Genomic DNA, 26,488 nt, shown 5'->3' with positions numbered 1-26,488 from the left:
TGGCCCCCACTTGCTGCAACTAGAGAAAGCCCTCGCATAGAAACGAAGACCCAATACATCCATAAATAAATAAATAAATAAATAAATAAAAGAAAGGTTACAAATGAAGTTATTTACAAAACAGAAGTAGAGTCACAGATATAGAAAACAAACTTACGGTTACCAGGGGATAACAGGGGGGAGGGATCAATTGGGAGATTGGGATTGACATATACACACTACTATATATAAAATAGATATATAGCACAGGGAACTCTACTCAGTACTCTGTAATGGCCTATATGGGAAAAGAATCTAAAAAAAAAAAAGAGTGGAGATATATATATATGTATAAGTGATTCACTTCTCTGTACACCTGAAACTAACACATTATAAATCAACTATACTCCAATAAAAATTTAAAAAAAGAAAGAAATGTCTTAAGGATACAGCTTGCAGATTGCCTGCATAAAAGGGGATTTGTGTGTGGTAGTGTGTGTGTGTCTGTGTATGTGTGTGTGTCTGTCTATTAATGATCCATTACTCTAAGGAATAGAGCATTAGATTAAGTCTGACATGTTGAACCAACTGCATTCAGAAAAATGTGAATTGAATGAACATTAAGAAAACAAAGGGAATCCATGTGGGATGGATTCAAGTTTCACGTGATCAACACCTGTGAGACCAGTGGACTTGAGGAAAAATTGCCCATTCTGGAAAGAAAGTGTGACCTTTTCTTGTGCAGGAGTTCTAAAAAAATGAATGTAAGCTGCAGTGATTCAAAATTGCCATTTAGATAAAAGTTCATGGAGTGATTGTATTTCACAGGACATTGCTAGTCAATTTGTGTGGTAGAAGAAAAATTGAAGAACACAGTCAAGAGAAACCAAAGTTTAACATGAAACAGGATACATTTTATATCAAAATAAGAATATAATATTCACCATGAGGAATAAGAGAAGAGAGTGATTAGCAATACACAGTAAAAGTTTTGAACTTGGGAAACAGAAGAGCACTTCACTGGTGTCACAGATATTTTTAATTGTTCTGAAGACATAAAACAGATTCTATGCTTAACACACCACAGATAATGTAGAAATTTGACTTGAAATACAAACTCTGCAATTATCATTTCACATCCTGAATTGCTTGTTGCAATATTCAGTAACACGTTAGTCATCTGCTTCCTTCTAAATTGTCACTTATTTCTTTCCTATAAGCAATACTACTGACAAAACATCATACTCATTCATCTCTTCCTATAAAAGCACTTCCTTACTGTCTGTTTTGTTCAACATTAAATTTAAATATACAGATTTTAACTCACTGTCAGAATTCTGGAATTAAAACCTCACATACCTGATATATTCCTGTTTGATGTCAGGTCCTTCTTTGTCTTCATTTCAATCAATACTCTTCTCATCCTATGTCTAAATAATAACCCCTAGTTATTTGTATGTTATATCATTAAACATCTTTTCTATATTCATCTTTCCTGAAAAGGAACTGATCTGTAACATCAATAATAGTAAACATTAAAATAACTAAATTAGACCCTTGAGCATAAAAGTGTTTTCTACTGAATTAAGAAAAACCTTGGCTCAGAATATTCTGAATACACTCACACCATCAGCAGTTTTCCATTTTTTCTTGCAGGGAATATTAATAATAGAATTATTAAAAATTAGAGGACTTCTGTAATTCTTTTCAAAAATAATACATAGTTATATTATGTCAATTACATACATATATATATTATGTAAGAGATATATATATATTTTTTTTCTTTAATTACCCTAATCTGAAGTGGAAGCCTGGAGATTTTGCTCACTGTTGTTTGTATTACAACAATCCTAACTACAATAGCAAACTCTGAAAAGAGAAACAACTTTTGCATAAATATAATTCATTTCTGCATGTGTATTTCTTAAAGATAACAGCTAAACACAGCTGTGAAGACGACAATTTAGGAAAAAACACTGACCCAATGTCAAGGTAAGACCAAAGCAGGAAATAGAACATTAGGCAATAAGCAAGGGTGATGTCATTATTTGGCAAGTAGCTCCTACTTACAGAGAAATGTTTTCCTCTTTCAAATGAAAGCAGATGCTTCTGCTGTAGAATTAAACAGATTTTTGAGTCTTTAATCTCACCTAATTTTTAGTACTGACATGCATATTCACCTTAAATGTCTTGTAAAATACCTAGCATTTTTGAGCTTTATATCTTCCAGGAGCACAAATTAAAAATGAATAAAATACAATAAATTCATTCCTGAGAAACAACACACCTAAATCTGGTAAAAACCTATACTGCACAATGCATACATTAAAAAAACATAAAGTGATGCAATTAAAAATAACTGAAGATTGACTTCCTTCTCATCAACACAGAGATAATGAGAAGAAAAATCTCAGATTTGAAGTCTTAGAAGGCAGATAGTGGGATCTTTCTTAAAAGAAGATGCCTAGAATTTAATGTAAGTTCCCAGGAAATATTTTGATCAAGAAATTAATTTTCTGAAAGTTCTACCTCTTGCTTCAAGGCTGTTTTTAAAATATGTTTGTGACCTAATTTCAAAGAAAGTGACAAAATGCAAGTCAAGGTGAGAAATTACCATAAAGCATGTTCTGTGTTTAAGTGTCATTTATACAGATGGTGAGTTAACCAAGCTGCTGCATTTTGATAACATAGGAGGAAACGCATAATTACATTTCACCATAAAAGGATCGTCCCCTTAACTGGTTTACACATCAAAATGTGGCCTTTTGTTTTTGAATCCTTATGTAGAGATAAAGTTTTCTTTTATATAAAATCTGTCATTTAAAGCTTAGTGGTTAGGAGAGTTTCTGTAGTCAGACTTCTTGGGTTTAGAAACCTACTCAGCAACTTGCTAGACTGATCTTGAAAAAGTACCTTCTGTGTCTCAGTTTCTTTACCTGTAAAAAGGGCTAATAACAGCATTTACCTTATGGAAGTACTTTCAGAATGACATGAAATAAGGCATCTGGTGAAAGGGTGATAAATGTAAGCTATTGTTAAAGTTGTTTAATCTAGATTGGGAAAGAGACATGCAAAGATCTCATTATAATAATAGGAAGAATAGAAATAAGTGGCATGACAAATTTACTAGCAATATGTTATGGTGCAATTAATTCTTGCTGGAGAAGTGGTCTTCAGGACAGCCAAATGGATGAGGGGTGGACTTCCCTGGTGGCACAGTGGTTAAGAATCCGCCTGCCAATGCAGGGGACATGGGTTCGAGCCCTGGTCTGGGAAGATCCCACATGCAGCGGAGCAACCAAGCCTGTGTGCCACAACTACTGAGCCCGCGTGCCACAACTACCAAAGCCCGCACGCCCAGAGCCCACGCTCCACAGCAAGAGAAGCCACCTCAGTGTGAAGCCCGCGCACCACAACGAAGAGTAGCCCCCGCTCGCTGTAGCTGGAGAAAGCCCGCACACAGCAATGAAGACCCAACACAGCCAAAAATAAATAAATTTTTTAAAAAAATGGATGAGGGGCCACTTCAGTTGAGTATTGAAGAATAAGTTTCCAAAAGGTAAGTAAAAGGCAAGAGGCTTAGAGAACGGTATAAAAAGGTATGCAGTTACAAAAGTGCATGACACCCCCAGAAAACATCATATAGTCTTGTATAATTGATAAGTTAAAAATCCACATCTTTACTTAACTGATGGATTCATTTTCTTTGAAATGGTGGTACTAAAACAAATGAAGAAGTGATTGAAAATCTTTATGCTTCACTTTCCTTGGCTCAATGTTCCTTTTTTTCTCTATTAAAAACCCACCATGAGAAATTAACAACCTCTTTGTGTCAAGCAGACAATCAAAATTCTGGCCAAATCACAGAGACTGTTTGCCAGTTAAGAGTTCCTAAAACACCAGGCTTCTGGAGGACGTATTGACTTCACCTGAACTTCAGCACCCATTGGGAAGTCTGACTGAAGCACTCTCCTGGCAGAACTGGCCTTCATCAACCTGGATAATGATTTCAGTGCTGCTATTTGCAGTATTCTGGGCTGACTCTGACCTGCTTCTTTGCTCTTCGAGAGCTGTGTCAGTGAGCGCGCATTTACTTGTCAGAGTGCAGACAGAGGACAGAAAGCAAAGAGCTTGTGAATTAAGGAAAGGCAAGTAGAGCTTCCTTGTGAAAACTTCCCACCATATTGATCTGCTAAGTCCCTTGGGATGGGTCGGTCTTACATACACAGCCATCTGCACGATTTGATTTTAGGGGTCTGGAGTACTCTCTACCCCCATAACCATCCTACTTCTTCTCCTGCTCGATTCTTCCTCAGGGTAGACTCTTAAAAACAATCTTGGTGCTGAGCTGGATTTGGGAGCAGCACCTTCCATACACCTGTTGTACTGGCAGAGGTCTGGGTGGCTCTCTGACATCACTTAGGCTCTTCCTTCTGTTTTGCTTTTGCACCCTCAATCCTGGGGAGGGCTCTCTATCAGCAACCATATTTTTGTAATAGGGCTTGGAGGCAGCCCGGTAATATCACTGTTTGCATATGAAATATGATTCTGGTTACCTCTGTTCTCAGATCACACCCACAATGACGTTCTCTGCCACTATCACTCCCTCGTATTATTCACAATTTCTGACTTTCCTTCACTTCTACAGCTCAGCACAAGTTTCCATCCAGATTTATGCTAACAAGGTCTGTGTTTTGGAATAGGAGTATTATTTTCTGTTCTCTATTGTTTCCTCTATCGTAGAATTTATCACTGTATATTACAGTTATTTACCTACAGTTTTTCTTCACTAGTCTGTGAACTCTGGGAAGTGAAGGACCTTCTTTCACTTACCTTATAAAGATAACCCCAAACTCAGAAAATATCTGGCAAGATACGTGTTCAATAAATGTTTCTTGAATTAATGAATGAGTTACCTGTTTTCTCCAAAATAATTCGTGTATTACTTAAAATGTTAATATTAAGATTCATTTGTAAATAAACATTATCATTTTATTATAATCTTTTTAAAATTATGAATGATCTTTTTTCAAAATAGCTCAAGAAGTCTTTAATATATAGCTATAAATCCCTTTATCGTAACTTTTTTTCTAAGTAACTAGGACTGAAAGATGGAGAATGAATGAGAAAAACTAGATGGAACCATGAGGACAAACATTTTCCGTACTTCTTAATGTCTCCAAAAAAAAAAAATACCCTTGGCTCTAAGGCAAAGGAGGCTTCAAGATGCCCATGCCAACCAACAATGGTTGCTACTTATATTGGAAAACCACCAGAAGTTTCTAGCTGCTTAGTGTCTGAGACAGATGGTATGGGTTTTAATACAAATGTTTAAATTCACTTAAGCGTTTTACACAGTGGAGGTTAAGTGACCATTAAAATGGGAAGGTTCCATATATTATTTTAGTACATACAGCAAAAAAAAAAAAAAAAAAAATGCATCTACTACAAAACATAATCCATTAGGTTAATGATCTATGCCGAGGTGGCAAAAATATATCAGCGAAGTGATTCATTGATTCCATCAAACTTTCCTACATCAACTTGCATTTTCAGAGAGATACAGAGTTCATTTTCTTGGATCATTCTGTGGTAAATGATGACTTAATTTCTCTGTCAAAATAGCATTATCAAAGGTAAGCCCAGAAACATTATACCAAACAGCATCTTTGCACAATACATCCTAATCCAACTACATCTCAGCTCTTTCTCAGGTGTATTTTTCTTTTTAGCAATGACAGATCCTTTATGACAGTATTTCTGTATCTGGTATGTAACCCCAACAACAAATAGGGCAACTAAACTGTGTTTTTGAATAGTTGCCATGGGTGCAGAAATATTTTTTTAATCTTCTGTTAAAAACTTTCTCCAAACAAAACATACTTGATATTGGAGATTAATAGTTTGTACAAGGAAATGTGTTCTAAGCTGAAGTACAACGGGCTCTATCAGGCATGGTGAATTTCAGAGATGGATACAGACTGGTATGTCTCAAATTCACTGCCTGTGGATGAAAGGTGAAAGGGGAGAAGTACTGTGTGTGCTGTTAGAAGAGTCAAAAAAACAAAAACAAACAAAAAAACAAAACAAAAAAATGCCTACCATGTACAAATTTAGAGAAAATTGTCCCTTCTTTGTTGAATATTTTGAATTTTGTTTCCCAAATTTAGTGATTATGGTTTTTGAGCTGAGCTTTAAGGAGTTTAAATAAATCTTATTATAATCACAGTAGATGGAGCTAGGATCCATTGATCATGAGAAAAAAAATGTACATGTCAATACCTGTCTAAGTGGAATCTATAGATTCCTGTGGTCTGAGAGCATTTTCCAAGCAGTTAAAGGAATTTTCAAGATTGACAGACTTATTTATTAATTAAAAGAAAGAATGCCTCCCAATATGGAGATTGTTAGATAGACTCCAGTATAATTCCTTAGGAATAAAGGGCAATAACATAATTAAACTAAGTCCTCTGTTTCTGAGATCCAGAAGTAAGGCATGGGAAGAGAAGTCAGGCTATTCTTTTCATGCTCAACCTAGAAATGTTCAGTGAAGTTCTGGTGCTTTATATATGGGTTTTAGCTCCATTTATGATCTTCTACACCCTCCTCTGTATGAGAAGGGGTTGGGAGCTGGCAAGATACATTTTTCTGAATTTCCTTGCAAGATGGGTTCCCTTCTGATTCTGCCAGTGCGTGATCCCGGCAGGAAAAGGGAGGGTAGAATAAAGGGGAAAGGTGTTGCCTTTTTGTTTTCTGCTTCTGGCAGTGCCTCTAGCATTGCAGCGAGAATGGTGGGGAAAAAAAGCCAAAACAAGAACACCCCCTGGGCTCTTTCTTAGGAGCACAGTTCTAACCATGTCAGGTAGTGGCTGTGATGGCGCCTACCATGCAGCTCCAGCAACAGGCTTGTGGGCTCGGCTTCTGGTGACAACAGCGGCAGAACAAGTTCATGCCACATTAGAGGAAGCGCAGTCTCCGGGCTTCTTGCAAGCAGCAGTGACTGTGGCCTCTGGGCAGGACTGTTTTCCCTTTTATCTCTCCAGTCCAGAAAGTAGCAGCTTTCCGCATATTTTAATAACATTATCACCTCACATTCCCCTTCTTACTTGCCTTCAACCCTTGCACTGATTTACAACCAATTATTTGAATTAAGTTTCCACTGTTTGAAATTCCTAGAGTGGTTTCTGTTTTTTTGACTGGAAACCAGTGGCTAATGTAACTTTTCAGTCAATTATGAAAGCTAATCTTTTTCCATATTTGAAAACACTAGAGTCTGGGAATGATCATTGCTGACAAAGATATTCCTCTAACCATTTCTTTGTGCATTATTAGGAAATTTCTATTTCAACCATCAAGAAAGCTCAACTCAAGTGGAATTTTTGAAAAGGAGCTTTGGGCTCATGAACTGAAAATTCTGGTTCCCAGGCATCCGGTATGGCTTTAGAAATCAAGAACACAGTGCCAACATCCTTTCTTTGCCCCTCAGTGCAACCTTCTGTGAGCCAGACTCTGAGAAGCAGCAGTCCAAACCTCTCATCCTCCGTGACCCCAAGCAAAATTCCCAAGACCCTAAGATCCCCGCATATGGTGCATGTTTACTCCAAAGGCCCACTTCTGTATCAATCACTGTTCGCACCGAGTGTGGATTTTAGGCAGTGGAGTCTCACTCTTGAAACTCAAGTGGGAGGTAATTCCTCCCCCAGTTCTATAGTTGCAAGAGTTATACCCCAGGAACTCATGTGGGATCAAAACAAGAGTAGAATGTTGATAATAGAGAAAAAATTTATTTCAAAGAAATGTGAGACACATTAACTAAGGTGGAGGAGAAATAAATGTTGGCAAGCAAATAAAGGGTGTTACCCCATATATGTATCCTGCCAAAAATTATACCATTGTAAGTAATCTGCAAATATCTTTTCTTGGAGACCTTCGGGATTTGACAAGCAGGTCTGGTACAAATGGACCCTGATTACTCTGAGAGGATCATGAGCTCTAAACTGAGGAAATGTGCCAACCACACACATTACTAAGATATAAAATATATCCTTCGTAGGTAGACTAACAACAATAACAACTGATACTTCTCACATTGTATGGTGGATTGTTAACTGTTTCTAAATGTCTCTGTTCCTCTTTCTAAAAGTAATTGATTTTATTTGAGCACACAGCCCTCCTTGTAGCTAGCTGAGACCATGTGGCCAGTTTCACACCAATGGAAATTGAGCAAAAGTGATGTGTGTCACTTCTGCACCATTTCCTTAAAAAGAAATCACCTTCCAAGGGCAGGAACACAGACCTGGATCTGAGGGAGTGTCGGATGTGCAAATGAAGATGAGACTTTAGCCGAAGGAACCTGAATGCCTGAAAGGCCACATGGACCAGAGCATCCTCACCAGCCTCCATCCCTCATCCCAGAATGTTATACGAGAGAGAAATAGCATTCTGCCTGCCTTAGGCGGCCCACTCTAGACCAGACTAGTCACAAGTGGACGTTAAAACCTAAATCAAAATTAAAGGAGAAATTCAGTTTGTCAGTCACACTAGCCACATTCTAAGTGCTTAATAGCCACATGTGTCTAGTGAGTATTGCAAAGGACAGTGTGAAATAGAACACATATCACGAGAGAGCGGTCTAATGCGCAGTGCTGCTCTGCACAATATAAGCACTTACTATACACCAGGGATTGTGCTGAGAGCTTCGCATGTGTGATCTCATTTAATCCTAATAACAAACTTATGCAGTGGGTACTAGTACTAACTCTATTCTATCAGTTAAGTAACTGAGGCTTAGGGAAGTAAACTGCCCAAGGAATCGTAACTAGGAAGAGGCAGAGCCAGACAGTATAAACCCAGGGTCTGTGTGACTCTAGGCCATAAGCTCCTTTCAGCTTTCTATTTTGCCTCTTGTTCCCTATGTCCATTTCTCAACAGAACCAGTATCCATCACATAGTTGAACTCGTATTTCCTGAAACTGCCCTGCCTTCACTTCCGCAATGCTACAGTTTTCTCATTTTCTTATCCCCTGACCACTTCTTTCTGAACCTTCTTCTCATTCCTTTTTCTCTTGGCCCTCAAGTTCAGAAATCCTCAATGTCCTAAGCCTCATGCTTATTCTTCTCCTTTCTCAATTTCCTCAGTGCCCACCGTATCAACTATTTCCTCTGAATGTTTGATTCCCTCATCTTTCTTCCAGACCTGTGTTTCTAACTGCCAATATAGTCACTTCTACAGACTGAAGTCATATGTCGAAGCCCTAATCCCTAAGGTGATGGTATTAAGAGCTGTGCCTTTGGGAGGTAATTAGGTCATGAGGGTGGCGTCTCTGTGATGGAATGAGTGTTCTTATAAGGGATGAAGAGACCAGAGCTCTTCGTGTGAGGATACAGCAAGAAGGCAGTCCTCTGTAAACCAGGAAGAGGGTCCTCACCAAGAACCTCACCACGCTGGCACCCTGATCTTGGACTTACAGCCTCCTTAACTGTAAGAAATAAATGTCTGTTGCTTAAGCCACCTAGTCTATGGTATTTTAGTTATAGCAGCCTGAACTAAGACATTCACCCTAATATTTCAAAAAGAACAAGTCCAAAATTCAACTTATCTCATTCCAGAATCAATACGTCCCTGGCCTTCCTGAATATAATATTAACTATAATAATTCTTCAAATCCTCCAAGTTCAACACTTCAAGCCATCCTGGAATCACTTCTTCCAAGGTCTTCCAATTTAAGTTAATTATCAAGTTAATTTTAATTCATAAACACCTTTAGAATCACGTCTACTTCCTGCTCAAAATCTGTCAATGTATTAAAAATAAACTTACATCTACTACTCAAGGTCTTTATAATGCATATTTATTTTGTAATTATACTTTACATGCCATGATAATTGGACTACTTCTTTCCCAGCTTTGTCATTGATTATGGTGATCTCTTTGCTTGGATTTTCCTGCCTTGGTTGTATTGTTTAATTCCTCCATCAAATGTTACCTCCTTGTGAATATTTCCATGACCCACTGGCCTTCATTTGACATCCAATAGCACTTTTCAATATCTCAATTATGGTGCATATATTTCTCATTTTATTACACTTTCAATAAATATTTGAATGCCTACTATATTAAAGAGCCTTTGCTCAACAAGGGAGCTTGAAAGAAGAGGAATACAGTTTCAGAAATCAAGATATTCAAAATTTAGTGGGCAAAAGTAGAACAAGAGAGACAAATTACAATAAAGCCAGTACAATTACACTCTACCAGTTGTAGTGAAAGTCTACTATTTCAAATTTCTACTGAATTATTTCATTTATTCCCACATAAAAATCTCAGGTGTTAGTATGATCCTCAATTTACACATAAGTAAATAGAAATGCTGAGTGTTTAACAAGTTATCATAACTGTTAAGGGATAGAGCTGGTAAGAAGCTGAAGTAATTTAACTTCAGAATCTAAGTACTTAATGAATGTACTATATTGGATAAATTGCTATAAAACACAGGTCCTTTAACAATTAAGTCCTCACAGAAATCAGGAATGATATAATAGAAAGGGTTCTCCAGACAAAAAGAACCAATAGGAGATATAGATAGATATAGATGATAAATATAGATATTTATATGAGGAATCGGGTCACACAATTATGGAGGCTGAGAAGTCCCACAATATACCACCTGCAAGCTAGAGACCCCAGAAAGCCAATGGTGTAGTTCAGTCCCAGACCAAAGGCCTGAGGACCAGGGGAGCAGACGGCGTATGTCTCATCCCAAGACCAAGAGAAGACTGATCTCTTGGCATAGTCAGGCAGAAAGAAACAGGGGTGAATTCTCCCTTCTTCCATCTTTTTTTTATTCAGGCCCTGCATGGATTGTAGGATGCCCACCCACACTGGGGATGACCATTGGCTTTACCGAGTCCACCAATTCAACTGCTGGCCTCATCCAGAAACATCCTCACAGACATACCTAGAAATAATGTTTAGCCAGGTATCTGGGCACACATATTCCAGCCAAGTCAACACATAATATTAACCATTACAGATGACTTCACAGAGATGGTAAAATCTAAGTTGAGTATTGATAATTTTTAATCAAAAAGTTGGGGGTACTTTTCCAGGCAATGAAAAAATATCTGAAATTTAAAGGTTTGGAACCTCATTGATGCACAGTAGTGTGAGGGCTAGGAGGAAGAATAGTGAGCGTAGGGAACGGCAAAGAATGTGGCTAGAAAGATTAGACTAGAATCAGTTTGGGACCATATTTTAAGGTCTCTAAGCCATGTTAGAGAGGATGCATTTTCTCATGGAGTCTGGGAGACACCAACAGGGATTTTTAAGGAGAGGGAGGGGGTATACCTAATTCTTGAAACAGCCTGGGGATGAGGAAACCAGTTAGGAAACTAGTTGATAGTCCAAATGAGACACGATGAATAAAAAGGATAAAGTAAATGAAAATGGAGGAAAGACACCAAAGAAGAGTCATGTGTTTTACTTAGAGTCTGACTAGATGGAGAAGGTCAGAGAGAAAGAGACGCCTAGGATATTCTAGGTTTTCTGGCTACAACTAAATATACTGTGATGTAATTAACCAGGAGCAAAAAGTATTGCAAAAGGAGAAGGAAACATAAAGCTTTTCATACGATAGGCACTTAAATATTTGAAGAATTGAATGAGAAAAAAGATGCTAATTCTAAACCAAGATCAGTGTTCTCTCTCTCTGAGTCTTTTGTGGTATATGTATTTGTCTCTTCCCTGCCATATGTTCAGCCTAACTAAATGGATATTCTATCAACACACTATAAATGAATGCATGGGATTAGTGAGAAAGATGAGGCTAGGAGTTTGGGCTGTAAAACTTAAAAAATTCTAATTTTAAGGTTTAATTTTGAAAGTGATTTTTAGCACTTCAATGTTAAGAAACAATCTGAAACATTTTGATAAATGTCAATGGTCAAACCCGTATTTCCATATGGCATGATCCATAGACTCTCAGAATTATAGTTTTGGAAAAGACCATAGGAATCATTTAGTTCAACCATCAAAAGAGTGTCTGGCTACATTCTTTAGTAGTGTTTCCTAGAAAAAAAATGACACTATAAACCAGTAGGTTCCGCAAATTCTCTGTTAGAAATTCATAAAGAAGAGAAAGAAGGTGAGAGAAGGAATAACCTGTAGCACAACTATAACTGATGACACTGAGGAGGAATTTGGAGGGAAAAATAAGGTTAAGAAGCTTAATATATACTATGCCAGCCCTTTTCCCAGTAGTTCAATAAACTCAACTTTATCTATTCTAAAGAACTGGTTGTCCTGTCCTGATTACATCCACTGCTATAATTAATAGAAAGTTCTTCCTTACGTAAAAATAAAATCTGCTGCTCTATAAAATTAACTCTGAGCCCAAAGGATGCAAAATGTGACTTGCATTGTTATTTTAATGACAGTATTATACAACAAGGAAAAAAAATAAGCATGGTTTATAAGAAAGTCTGAGATAATTTCATTAAATTAAGGGCATGCCTAGTACCAGCACAGTCCTAGAAACCACACCAACTATTTGTGCTTTTGTTTGTTCCAAGAAGGTGTCAGGTATTGGAATTTAAACCTGAACAAGACAGATATGGGTTGACCCTTATAAAGATTAAAGTCCACAGGGAGAAAATAAAGGAAAAATTTAAATTAGTGTGGTATTGACAATGGTAGAAGAAGTATAGAGTTCAGAACGCGTGGCAGGTGCCCAAAATAGTCTTCAGAGGAGAGATTGGAGAAAATGTCCAGGATACAAAGAGTTGTCATGGAAGAAGGTTCTAGGCAGAAGGAAAGTCCTGGTTAACAGTTTAAAGAAGTTTAGTATGGCTAGACTGTGTGGTATAAAGTGAATATTGGAAAGGTGTGAAAAAGGAAGATGTGAACTAACTCAAGGACAGAACTGATTGCCACAGAATTACAGAATATTACTTTATTCTATGGTTAAATTATGGTTATGGACTAAAATTTAAAGCAGAAGAGTAATGATGATATTTGCATTTGAGAAATGGCTTCCAGGTGAAGAACGAATTGGAAAGGGCAATTCTGGATACAGGGAGGCAACTTAGAAATGTGTTCAATAACCCGGCTGAGAGAGGGTTATCTGTCCTGGACTGGGGCAATTGATAAATGGGTGACAAAATGTGGACAAGTTCCAAAGATATTTAAGGGCTAGAACTGATGAGGGTTGGTAGTTGATAATGTTTCTCTGATGATAGGAAGAGAAACCAAAGATGGTGTCCAAGATTCTGTCTTCACCTGAGTGGATGTTAGCACCATTGTACCATGTTTGAGAACACAAGACGGAGAGCAGATTGGAGGAGGGAGGTAAAAAGATTAGCCCTACTTTCCATATACTGAGTGTAAGATGTCATGAACAATTTAATTGGAAATATCCAGTAGGAAACTGCATATAGGTGTCTGATGTTACAGAAATATATGTGACATATGTGGCTTTAAGATATACACTTGGAAGCCATCAGCCCCTTGATAGAAACTGAAGCTTTGTAAATGCCTTGCATTGCCAGGTGGTAAAATAATCTCACTTATAGGCACTTACTATGTTCCATGCACTCGGTTAAGCACATTTACTTCAGTCCTCAAAACAACATATGAGTTGGTCTGCATAAAAACAAGATAAAGTATGTAACTTTACTTTCTCATTCTGTAGAACCTTAGAGGTTCACTATCTACCCCAAACACACACACCGCTGGTGAACCAGGTCAACTGAATTCCAGCGTCTTTGCTCTTAACCACTTAACTACCCTTTGTGCCACTGCACAGAGCGTATAGAATGAGAGGTCTGGGCAACACCAGTATTTAATAGGAACAGAAAGTGCAGCTAATAAATGGGATAAAGAAAAAGGCGGGTGGGGGGGTATGAAGAACATTAAGAGACATGCTATCAGAACAGGCAGGAAATGAGAGCTCTACAAAAAGGAACAAGTGATCCACAGTAACCCCAACTGCTGGAAATCTGGGGAACGTAAGGACTGAAAAGTACCCTTAGGGCAGAGGAGCAAGGATGCATTTGATAACCTTGGCAAGATCATTATCAGTGGAGTCTGGTGTCTGTGTTTCTCTCTTTATGTCTTTACTCAACAGGTTAGCCTCTTAAAACACTAAATCAAAATCTTAGAATGGTTCCTCGTTTTCCTCAGCAGAGAAACCAAGTCCTTACAATGGTGTACGGGTCTCCGTGTGATCCAGCCTCCGTTACATCTCTCTGTCTTTTACTCCTGTTACTCTCCCTCCGTCATTCAACTCCAGTCCCACTGGCCTCCTTGTGCTTCGAACACCTCAGGCATACCTCCACCTGCTTCCGCGTTAGGACTGGTGCCCGGCTGTGCTTGTACCTGGAATATTCTTCTTCCAGGCATCACGACTGTTTATTTCAGCACCTCCTCAAATCCCTGTATAAATAGCATCCACTCAATGAGCACTGTCTTGAAGACTGCAATGTACTCCTGTCACTTCACCCTGGCACTCCTGATTCCCTTTACTAGAGCAACGCTTGACATAGAGCAGGTAATTAATATGTGTTGAATGGATACGTAATTAAATAAGTGGTGAAGGAAAAATCGAGTTTGTTTTATGATGAAACATAAATAATGGTAGAACATAAATAATGGTAGTAGTTACAGAGGATACATTTACTCAGACACTCCTTTGTACCAGATGTTGTTTTAAGCATTCAGCACTTGTTAAATCATTAAATATTCATAGCAATACCATGAGATATATACTATGATCATCACCACTTAATAGAAAAGGCACAGAAAGTTTAAATAATTTGTTCAAGGACACACAGCAATTAAGTTGTGGAGCTGACATTTGAACCTAGACAAACTTTAGAACTCAGATTCTTGCTCACACTTTTACCTAAGAAAAATTTTTGCATAATGGGTTTCTTCAAATGAAAAAGAAAAAATACTGCCAAAGTCACCTATATAACACAAAGAGTTAAACATTATGAAGTGGATTTCATACAGATACACTCTGTCCTAGTCATATGGAAAAGGCAGATGCATAGGCTGAAAATGACTAAATGAATACAGCCTACTAAGATCAAAATAAATCGTTTATTTTTTTAAGAGAAATCAAAATGTGAGGAATTTAACATGAGCGAAGAACATGGAAATCACATTATAGACTTTCTTCAACTTACAGAGGGTTACAGCCTAGTAAACCTATCACAAGTTGAAAATGTATTTAATACACCTAACCTACCAACCATCACAGCTTGGGCTCATCGACCTTAAACGTGCTCAGAACACTTCCATCAGTCCACACTTGGGCAAAATCATCTAACACAAAGCTGATTTTAAAATGAAGTATTGACTATCTCATGTTGTTTATTGAATGCTGTACTGAAAGTGAAAACCAGAATGGCTGTATAGGTGCAGAATGGCTGTAAGTGTATGGCTTGTTTACCTTCCTGATTGTGATGGCTGGGCTGACCGGGGAGCTGTGGCATCACCAGCCTGCGAAAAGATGGAAATTCAAAATTTGAAGTATGGTTTCTACTGAGTGCATATCACTTTCACACCATCATGAAGTCAAAAAACCCTAAGTCAAATCATGATAAGTCAGGGACTGTCTGCATTTAAAGCTTAACATGATGCTAGAATGCATTAAAATATGATATTTAAATACTAGGATGTAGTTATTTCTGTGTATTGATAATGGTTTTTATTCCAAGTTGGGATAAACACTGGTTTCCATTTTAACTCAAAATGCCCCAAAATGGAAATTATCCTTTTTTGATCAATAAAAACAACCGAGAAGTTGGAAGAGTAAGGAAAATTAAGTTATTTTTGAAGACCTAACATAGCTAAAACAAGTAATGTAACTGCATTAAAAATTTCTAAAAAGAATTATTATAAAGTGCTAGTTTATCAGGATTTTAACCCTTATCAGAAGATGTTCAGTGGTAGGAAGAGACATATCCTAAGACAATTTAGTTAATTTAAAAAATATTTTAACTCACAGGCATAGAGAACAGACTTGTGGTTGCCAAGGGGTGGAGGGCGTGTGGGGGAGGGATGGAGTGGGAGTTTGGGGTTAGCAGATACAAACTGTTATACAGAAAATGGGGATAAACAAAGTTCTACTGTATGGTACAGGGAACTATATTCAATATCCTGTGATAAACCATAATGGAAAAGAAAATGAAAAAGAATGTATATATATGTAAAACTGAATCACTGTGATATACAGTAGAAAATTAATACAACTTTGTAAATCAATTATACTTCAATAAAACAAATTTTTAAACAAATTTTAAATGAAAAATATTTTGCATTTTTATACATTAAACTTACATTTTTATAACATAAGGACCTTGTGAAGTTGGCATGGGTAATTTTACTGATGACAAAATGAAGCTCCTAGAAGTTAGGTAACTAAGGTATTCAAAGCAAGTATTGTAGAGTTCAGTCTCTGGCCCAGGGCTCTCAATTCCAGCCCACTGCTTTTCCCTCCCACTTTGGTTTTTCTCTACCACCTCTATCCTATGACTTGCACACTTGACAGGAAGACCATAATACACTAACTTGCTGCATAAGTGTAGATCTTTGTAGTAACAACTCCAAGGGAGCTGTGTCTCCTGCTCTCCATGTCCTTGTATATGCTCCTCCCACACTAATGTAGGGCTGGGCCTTGACACTTGCTTTGGCCAACTGGACAGGAGCAAATGTGAGGGGAGCAAAGGCTTGATACATTGCTTGAGCATTGGGGTGTAGGGGCCTACAACTGAGACCACTCACCATGCTGTGAAAAGGTTGGATCAGAGACCATGTAGTTGAAAAGGCCCCGTCGCCCTTCCAGTTGAAGATAGCTGTGCAAATAAGCCCAGAGAAAACCAGCAGAAGGAGTTAGGCAGCTTCTCAAGAAACCATTAACCATTTTTGCTTTAAGCAACTAAGATTTGGGATGGATTTATGGCAACCTACTTGACCCAGTTTACTCCAGACTGTCTTCGTTTTAAAACTGAACATTTCCTGTCCCAGGAATCCCCTCAGACCCAGGTAATCTGAATGCTGGTCACCTTAGGGATAGTTTATTTTGCAACAATAAATAATTGCTACCTTCCCTATTCAAGGGCGGGAACAATGTCTTTCAGCTTTGTATACCTGACAATTCTTTATTTATTGCCTTTTAGGTAAGAGTTGCTCAATGACATTTTTGGAATAAATGTAACAAGAAAATTTGTACTGTCAGTAAGATTCTCTGGAAATGTATGTGTGAAAGATCATCATACACATGAATTCATTTAATCCCCACAACTATCTTGTGATGTATACAGTATTAATTTCATCTTACAGATGAGCAAAATGAGGCTTAGAAAGAGTTTTAGTCCTAAGCACATATCCGGAAAAAAACGAAAACTCTAATTCAAAAAGATACATGCACCCCAGTGTTCACAGCAGCACGACTTACAATAGCCAAGACGTGGAAGCAACCTAAATGCCCATCAACAGATGAAAGGATAAAGAAGGTGTGGTGTATATATATATACAATGCAATACTACACAGCCATAAAAAAGAATGAAATAATGCCATTTGCAGCAACATGGATGGACTAGAGATTGTCATACTGAGTGAGGTCAGACAGAGAAAGACAAATACCATATGATATCACTTACACGTGTAATCTAAAAAAATGATACAAAAGAACTTATTTACAAAACAGAAATAGACTCACAGACATAGAAAACAAACTTATGGTTACCAAAGGGGAAAGTGGGGGGGGGAAGGATAAATTAGGAGTTTGGGGTTAACAGATACACACCACTATATATAAAATAGGTAAATAATAAGGACCTACTGTATAGCACAGGAACTATATTCAATACCTTGTAATAACCTATAATGGAAAAGAATCTGAAAAAAAAAAAAACTGAATCAGTTTGTCGTACACCTGAAACTAACACAACATTGTAAATCAAATATACTTCAATAATAGAGATATGAAAATGACCAAGACAAGTTTGTGTGTGTGTGTGTTTATATTTGAGGCAGGCATAGTGTGTTGAGGAAACAGATAAATGCTTTTAACAGAGTGTGGTAAGTATGTACAAAGAGGACTAGAAAATAGCTAAAAATGGCGTTCCTTAAATTAAATAATGTACAGTCTTGAAGAGTAACTTTGGTCCTGGGGCTTCCCTAATGGCGCAGTGGTTAGGAGTCCGCCTGCCAGTGCGGGGGACACGGGTTCGAGCCCTGGTCCGGGAAGATCCCACATGCCACGGAGCAACTAAGCCCGTGCGCCACAACTACTGAAGCCCACACACTCTAGGGCCCGTGTGCTGCAGCAAGAGAAGCCACTGCAATGAGAAGCCCATGTACCACAACGAAGAGTAGCCCCCGCTCACCACAACTGGAGAAAGCCCGCGCGCAGCAATGAAGACTCAACGCAGCCAAAAAGAAATAAATTTAAAAAAATAAATTAAAAAAAAAAGTAACTTTGGTCCTGCTAGATGCAGTTGTTGAACTGCATGACCTATTGAGGTCATTAAAAATCAATGATGTATTGGAATATATTAGTGCCTTACATAATATAATTATACAGGAAGACGTTGTGATGACTCAGTCAGTAAGAGTTGCCTGATAGTAGTTCAAGGAAGAAGAAATACACAGTTCTGTAACAGAGAAATCCAGTATGATTTATTCAGGGCAAGGGGGGAAGGTGGAGGGTGGCCAGGAGATGATGATGCTCTTGATTTCATCATGACCCCACGATTCTTGGGGAATAGCAATATCTTTCTAGGAGTAAGCTGTACTTTTGGATAATCACTTCATATTTTTAGAGAATGCCTCTTTCCATCCCTCTAGGTAAAACATGCATGAAATAAGAAATATCTAAAAAGCAAAGATTGTCTGGAAATAATGATCTTGCAAATTATCCTGTTTGAGTGTATAAACATGCCAGTATATGTGTTGCCTTAAAATTTTTCTTGCTCAGTCTCTACTTAATATATTGAAAGTTAATTCACAGTGAATTCCATAGAGGATATACAAATGAAAATACTTATATAATTAAATCTATATATCAACTTCATGTTTGTATTAAAGCTTAAAATAAACTTGTAATCTTTCTATATAAAACATGACTCATTTTGCTCTTTTTTGCACCTTTGGGTGACTTTTCCATTTCTGAAACAGTTTACATGAGGCAATATTTTAAAATAGAAGAGTAAAAGCATAGTTAACACTGAATATTTTAGAATGGCTACATTTGGAGAAAAATACTTATAAACCTTGTTATTTTTCCATGAAATTAAAGCAACGAACTTAGAAAAAAGAGTGTTTGTCCCCTGGTACTGGAAACTTGAGCCCTGCTTCTTTACTATAAACAGCAGTTTGATGTAAGTTACATATGTTTAGAAAATATACTATTTTATTTATATCAGTTAAAATCTGGACACAAAATTCAAAGTGTATTTGAAACATAAAATTTTCTTTACTTCAGTTTGTTTAAAACTAGGGTGGTGCTCGAAAGCTTGTCATTACCAAATATAACATTGCACAAAATTCCAAACCTACACAAAACTGACAGTATAAACTTCACAGATTGTGTAATGAAAAAAAGCCATGTAATCAGTTATAGTTGAGAGGTAAGTAATTAAAGAGTATTGTTGTAATTTCCTGAGATAAACTGCCATTGGTATTCACTTAAAAAAAAGAAGTTGAAAAAGAAAAGGGAATAAAAAAAATAAAAGGAAAAAGGATTATCTAATGATTTAAGATTCTTTCCATGCTAAAATACTTTCAGTCATAGCAGTCTATAGTTTGTAATTCCATCAAGTCAAACTTTTTTTCTTTTAAAAATATATAATGAATTATGTATTTCACTGTGCCCTTATTACTAAAATCTAATCCAGTCAATAAACATTCATTATCATGGATCATACTCAAGGCAATATGCTTTGTAAGTAAAAACTACAAATTTTCTTACTGAACCTGAACTTGTTATTTTTTTATTTCCCTCTGTCACAATTTAGGTGTTAGTTGTCAAAGAAATTAATCGATAGTGTTTTTTCTTTAATATCATTGTATTTTATTCAATATTTAACAAATACTATGTATAGACAAATATAAGGCAATGCATGCTAAAATGCTACTCTATCAAATCTCAGCTAGAAGAGCCATTTCTTTTTTTAACTAACTTGAATGTATCGACCTGTATCGATTTTTGCAGAGGCTGCTAAACTGGTCCCTGACATCTGCGCTCCCCTTCCTCCTGGGTACACAGCTAGACTCTGTTGCCCAGCTAGCTCCCTTGGCTGTCAGACGTTTCCATGGAACATAAGTACAAGTGAGGTGCACCATTCCCGAATCTTCTACCTAACTTTGATGGGGAAAACCACAATGACCTTGAAGGTGACAGATCTACCACTAGCCCAGGTTCCTGAATAAGTGTGTGGAATAGTATTTCTGTTGACTTGGGACAACCGCTCTGGACTGTTACATGAAAATTAAGTAAATTTCATACAATCTGCTAAATTTTGGAGGTTTACTATCATAGTAGTTTAATTAAATATATTGAGAAAATGGTCAAACGCTTTGTACACTAACTTCTGGACTTTAAAAATATTTTACATATTTCCACTAAAAACATACATAGTGTAATATACAATATGTTGATTTTGAAACAAAATTATTCTCACTCATTGTTCATGACATAATTTTATTAAAAGTTCACGTTTCTTTGACATCAGGGTCATATTATCCTCCACCTAAAGTGTTGTAGACAAAACCTCTTTGAATTCATGTTATCTGCTTATAATTGTTCCTTTCCTCGCCCTCCGTCTCCTGGTATCATGGCTCCCAGGCTCCACGGGAGAATAACATTCCATCACTCCATTGCTCTAGGCTCCGTATGTGACTTACGTCCATCAGTGGAGTGTTGGTGGGCCTGAAGTGAGGAAAGCTTGTTATCTGCAGGATCTGGCTTGTGCTGTGGATTTCTCCTCCAATAGCTGCTGGCCCAAGGAGAATGCGTAGACAAACCGAGCAGATCTGAACTCAAGATGAAGTCTGAAGCAGATCCACCCTAGCCCACCCACAGACATGGGAAGGAGAAGAATAAACACTTGGTGACAGCTGCCATTAAGCTATTTATTTTTATGCATAATTAATTATCCCAACACTAACTGATTAATATACCATGTATAATGCTCACTGAAAATTTTATCGCAAGCACAGCTACCAACTTTTATAACACTAGGTTTAAAAAATTTGTCCTGTTTTTCTATAGATGTGAACTCCAAAATCTAACAAATGAAATTGTTTTTCAATGGCCTTTAAATAGTTACATCACAAGGACATTTTACATTTGCAATCGTGAAATCATACGCCTGGATATAAAATCTCTGTTAAATTTATTTGCCTCCTTTTCTAGTTTTTCTGTCAGATAATCTCTCTATGTATCCAAAGCTAGCATTGACTGGAACAGTTTCATACTAATAACTTTTTTCATAAATAGAATGTTTTATTTAAAAAAAATGTAATGAAGCAACTGACAAAGGATTAATCTCCAAAATATATAAACAGCTCATGCAGCTCAATATCAAAAATACAAACAACCCAATCAAAAAATGGGTAGAAGACCTAAATAGACATTTCTCCAAAGAAGACATACAGACGGCCAACATACACATGAAAAGATGCTCAACATCACTAATCATTAGAGAAATGCAAATCAAAACTACAATGAGGTATCACCTCACATGGGTCAGATTGGCCATCATCAAAAAAATCTACACACAATAAATGCTGGAGAGGGTGTGGAGAAAATGGAACCCTCTTACACTGTTGGTGGGAATGTAAATTGATACAGTCACTATGGAAAACAGTATGGAGGTTCCTTAAAAAACTAAAAATATAACTGTTATATGACCCAGCAATCCCACTACTGAGCTTATACTCAGAGAAAACCATAATTCACAAAGACACACTCACCCCAATGTTCATTGCACCACCATTTACAATAGCCAGGACATGGAAGCAACCCAAGTGTCCATCAACAGAGGAATGGATAAAGAAGATGTGGTACATATATACAATGGAATATTACTCAGCCATAAAAAGGAACGAAATTGGGTCATTTGCAGAGATATGGATGGACCTTGAGTCTGTCATACAGAGTGAAGTAAGTCAGAAAGAGAAAAACAATATCATATATTAATGCATATACATGGAATCCAGAAAAATGGTATAGATGGTCTTATTTGCAAAGCAGAAGTAGAGACACAGACGTACAGAACAAACGTATGGATACCAAGGGGGAAGGGGGGGTGGGATGAATTGGGAGAATGGGATTGACGCATATACACTATTGATACTATGCATAAAATAGATAACTAATGAGAAACTACTGTAAAGTACAGGGAACTCTACTCAATGCTCTGTGGTGACCTAAATGGGAAGGAAATCCAAAAAAGAGGGAATATATATACATATAGCTGATTCACTTTGCTGTACAGTTAGAAACTAACACAACATTGTAAAGCAACTATATGCCAATAAAAATTAATTTAAAAAATCTAAGTATAAAAAAATGTAGTATGAGAGATTTCTAGGGACTTAAATAAGAGTGACCCTCTTTACAAGATTTTTTTAATGGTGGACTTCACTTTATCTTTTGACAAGTACAATATTTATTCAGCAACACTATGTTCTAGATACTGCACTAAGGCTGGAAGTAAAATATGATTAAAATATATATATATATATACACCCTGCTCTCAAAGATAGTTGCAGGCACAGCAGGCAAATCTCTTGGGGGAATTCTGAGATATGAGCCTGTTTGGTTCATGGTTCTTCTTTTTCCTTCTCTCAGCGTTCGCTGCTATAAAAGGGAAATGTGTCAGGGCTACAAAAAGAGATAATCTTGGCCGGAAGCAGGAGGAAGTGTGCTTCTTTCTTTCCAATCACACACGCCGCACACACACGTGCTCCTCCTCCTCCACTCCCATCACTTCCACTCCCATCGGACTGCAGAAAGACAGACAAGGCTGGAGGTCTTGAAAGTAGGAAGATGAAAACTTTATCTCCAGGCAGTATACGCCAGAGCAGCAGAAAGAGCCTACTATGAAATGGATGCACCATGGGTAGTGACTCCACAGGTATCCTGACCAAAACTCCAGGCCTTCAAGGAGCAGAGTGCCTCCTAGCTTGAATGGGAAGTGCTACCTGCCAACAGACATCTGACGGGTAACCTATGGGGGCAAATGATCAATGACCGTAGGAGCTGAAACTCCCTCACATTCTGTCTGAAAGATCCAGGGCAACTCACGGCAAGAAATCAGCTTTACAAAGTCCATAATGTTTCCTGCATCCTTTAGTCTGTGCCTGAGAAACACAGCCACTGCACGAATCATATCTCAGCTCCTATACACTGATAAGTTTTATGACAGAGATTCACAAAAGTGAAAGGGAGATTCCGAAGAAGGGAACGTTTCCCAGAATGGGGGAATCAGAATATACTCCAGCACTGATTTCAAATAAATATCAACCAAGTAATCTGGCTTGATAGCTGGACCCTTCCCCTCTCTGTCATAAGTCAAAGAGAGGCTTTCTTTGTAAATTCCCAGAACAAATATGAAGCTGTATGGATCTATGTAATATCTGTAAGGCCATGCTCTACAAATATCTCTTTACTTCCGTAGGTTTATCTTAAAGGTCAGGGAAAATACTACTAACCTAGGTTGGGCAATCGATCTTTTCCAGGGAATTTACATGCTAGTTTGTGCATATTATCTCATTTAAACCTTTCCAAGACACTGAGATATATAACTCCCTACCTCCGTTTTACAGATAGAGATGCCATAGTCCTGAGGGTTTAATTTTCTGGTCCAAGATGACAAGAAGACACTCAAATAAAAATGGCACAATTAATACTACTCCACATAAAATAACATGTATCTTAATAAAGAGCTGTCAAAGATACAAAGCAAGGTCTTTGGGCTCAAGTTTTTAACAAAATCATTAGCATGTTTTATCTCTATTTGTCAATTTCCTTTTTTCATTTACTTTACTTGGTTACGTTTACAATTCAAGTAGATAAACTAGTATTTGAGTTCAAGTGGTTAAGTTCAGCAGGATGTGTTTGACAATTGGCAGCTATTATTATTTTTTAAACCAACATGAGAGTGCACTAAAGGAATTATTAAAGAGATCATCCATAACATCCATACATTTTCCTCTTTTCTTAGTTCAGGGTCTGCCTTTGCCCACATGCACACACATTTTCAACTGGCTCACGATTTTTAAATTTTAGTTTGGAACTTGGCTTGCTGTAAAAATGTCCCACATTTTAACTTAGCATTTATAACTATAAATACCTGATGGCATGTTAAAATAATGTAGCGTCATCTATCACACCTTCTCATTTCTCATATCCAAATACCACCAAGCACTCTACACGCCATCTCCTAAATATCTCTAGAATCTGGCCTCTGCTCTCCACTCCTGCTTGCCTCAGTTCTGGCCCTCATAAACACCACACTAACTGTGTTTAACCTAGCTGCCCTGTTTCTAGTCTCATCTATAAATAAGCCAGCTTGTAGAGTGCTGGAAAAGTTATCATCCTTTAAAAAATCTCTTAAACTATATCAAAACCTAAAAAACAGCACCCAACATATAAGATACCTGTACTGGGGTTTCATTTGGCCCAAGAGTACCTGTTGATCTTCATTACTAACCTCTTCACCTGCCTTTCCACCCACCTTGAATTACATCTGGCTGCTTTCTTTATTTATATTTTATCAAGTATGCCATCCAATCTGATGCTGTGACTTGACATAAAGATGAATCTTTGCCTATATTCCAAAAATACTACGGTTATTTACAAAATATGGATCACTTGATGTTATTTTTCCATAGGGAAATCAAAATGAAAGGTAAAGGTCAGTTTAAACAAATTCTAAATAGCATCCAGAACCTGAACTAGAAAGCAGAATAATCCTATAGGAAAATAAATTAGATGTAAAGGGAAAAACTAAAGGAACTCAGCAGAAGTTGAATGATTTGAGCCCTTAGCCATATTCACGAGTTAGAGACAACTTCCTCGTAAAAGGCAACAAGTCTCATAGCTGAAGGATGGATATAAATACCATATTATCTTGCTAAGAGGCACACACATTCCTAATACTGTTTATGGAACATTGTGATTAGAAAATATTACATGAGAAAGAGATGCCCACTGTGGACAAGAGCTTCCACGGGGGAAACTGGTTTCCAGCAGGCTCCATTGCACCTCTTCACACTTAAAGCCCTTCCCTAACATTATCTTCTTAATAGATTCCCACTAAGCCTCTTAGATTTTTCTCAGGCATTCCCCCACTTTCAATAATAACAGTAGTTTCCAGTCATTTGACACTCTCTGCAGAACTTATACCAACTTGAACTCAAATACTATTTACCTGAATTGTAAAAGTAGCCACTTTTTTCCCCCCAAAGAATAAAACCTTGAATAACTGGTTCAAATTGGAATCATATATATTTTCTTAAGCAGAAAAGAATGCATTATATTTTACAATCCACACTGAGACTAATTATATTTATTAAGCAGGAGAATTTTGCTCTTGAGACAACTACACCTTCTTTGGAAATACCAGAGAAGCTTTATCTATCACTCGGCTGAGGATAGTGACCAGTGAAAAGCTTGTGCTAACACAAGCAATTCCATAACTCAGGGGAATCAGTATTTCTTCTATATCCCTCTGCCTCATCAAGACTCCCTGAACACTTAGAACACCTACATCACATTATGAATGTATGTGCCTGTATTTATTCAAGAAATGCTTAGCTGATCAATAAACGTTAACAGGTGGGGATTCTAGGCCTGGTCCGTATGTGGCTGCCTGGACTTCTAAACATAGTGCTATTCTTTCTCTCTCTTGACAGTCCTGGAGTTTGCACTTGTGATTGTTCCTAAAATTTATTTCTGTATCAACTGAGCTGTTGTTTGTTTGGGACCTAGTTATTCTCCCCGCCAAATCCTCCATACCTCAGCTGAGTTCTTTCCTTTTCTCGTTTAATCTGAGAAAGTTCTTTAAAGGAAAATGATTCCTTGGGACAATTTTTTTAGGCTAGAATAGTAAAGGAAAGAAATAGGCACATATCTAAATGCATCCCTACTTCCCCTCTAACTTGCCTTTCTTGTCCATGAATAATGGAGAAGTGCTAGTCATGGGCCTTTGTTTTGAACACTTAACACATAACTGATTAGGAAATAATTTTATATTTGCATTTATTTAATTTGATGACATAAGAGATTATGGTGAGAAAATAAAGTTCTAGTTTACCCTCCTGTCTTTATGTGGACCAGTGCATTGATTTGAACTAATTTTATTTAAATTCTGAGCAGTACTAGTAAGGAAAAAAAAAATCATTTCTAGCTGATTTGGAAAACTTTATAGGAAAATATCAGATCTTTTTCCTCAAATGGTTAAACTGGCATTAAAAGACATTTAAAACTAAGT

At 37.3% G+C, this 26,488-nt stretch overlaps 1 protein-coding gene across 1 annotated transcript in view; it reads right to left on the bottom strand.

Annotated features, from left to right (window-relative positions):
- The window catches only part of LOC309630376 (uncharacterized protein), a gene marked incomplete at its 5' end in the record, with an annotated part of 1,321,579 nt that overhangs the window by 773,791 nt on the left and 521,300 nt on the right, over positions 1–26,488 (bottom strand). The window contains one exon of the mRNA XM_082395555.1: positions 1,339–1,832. The remainder of the gene's footprint in view (positions 1–1,338; positions 1,833–26,488) is intronic.

The sequence above is a fragment of the Balaenoptera borealis genome (assembly GCF_965194805.1).
Source record: "Balaenoptera borealis genome assembly, chromosome: 1".
NCBI classification, from domain to species: domain Eukaryota; kingdom Metazoa; phylum Chordata; class Mammalia; order Artiodactyla; family Balaenopteridae; genus Balaenoptera; species Balaenoptera borealis.
This window is presented reverse-complemented; position numbering and strand designations above follow the sequence as displayed.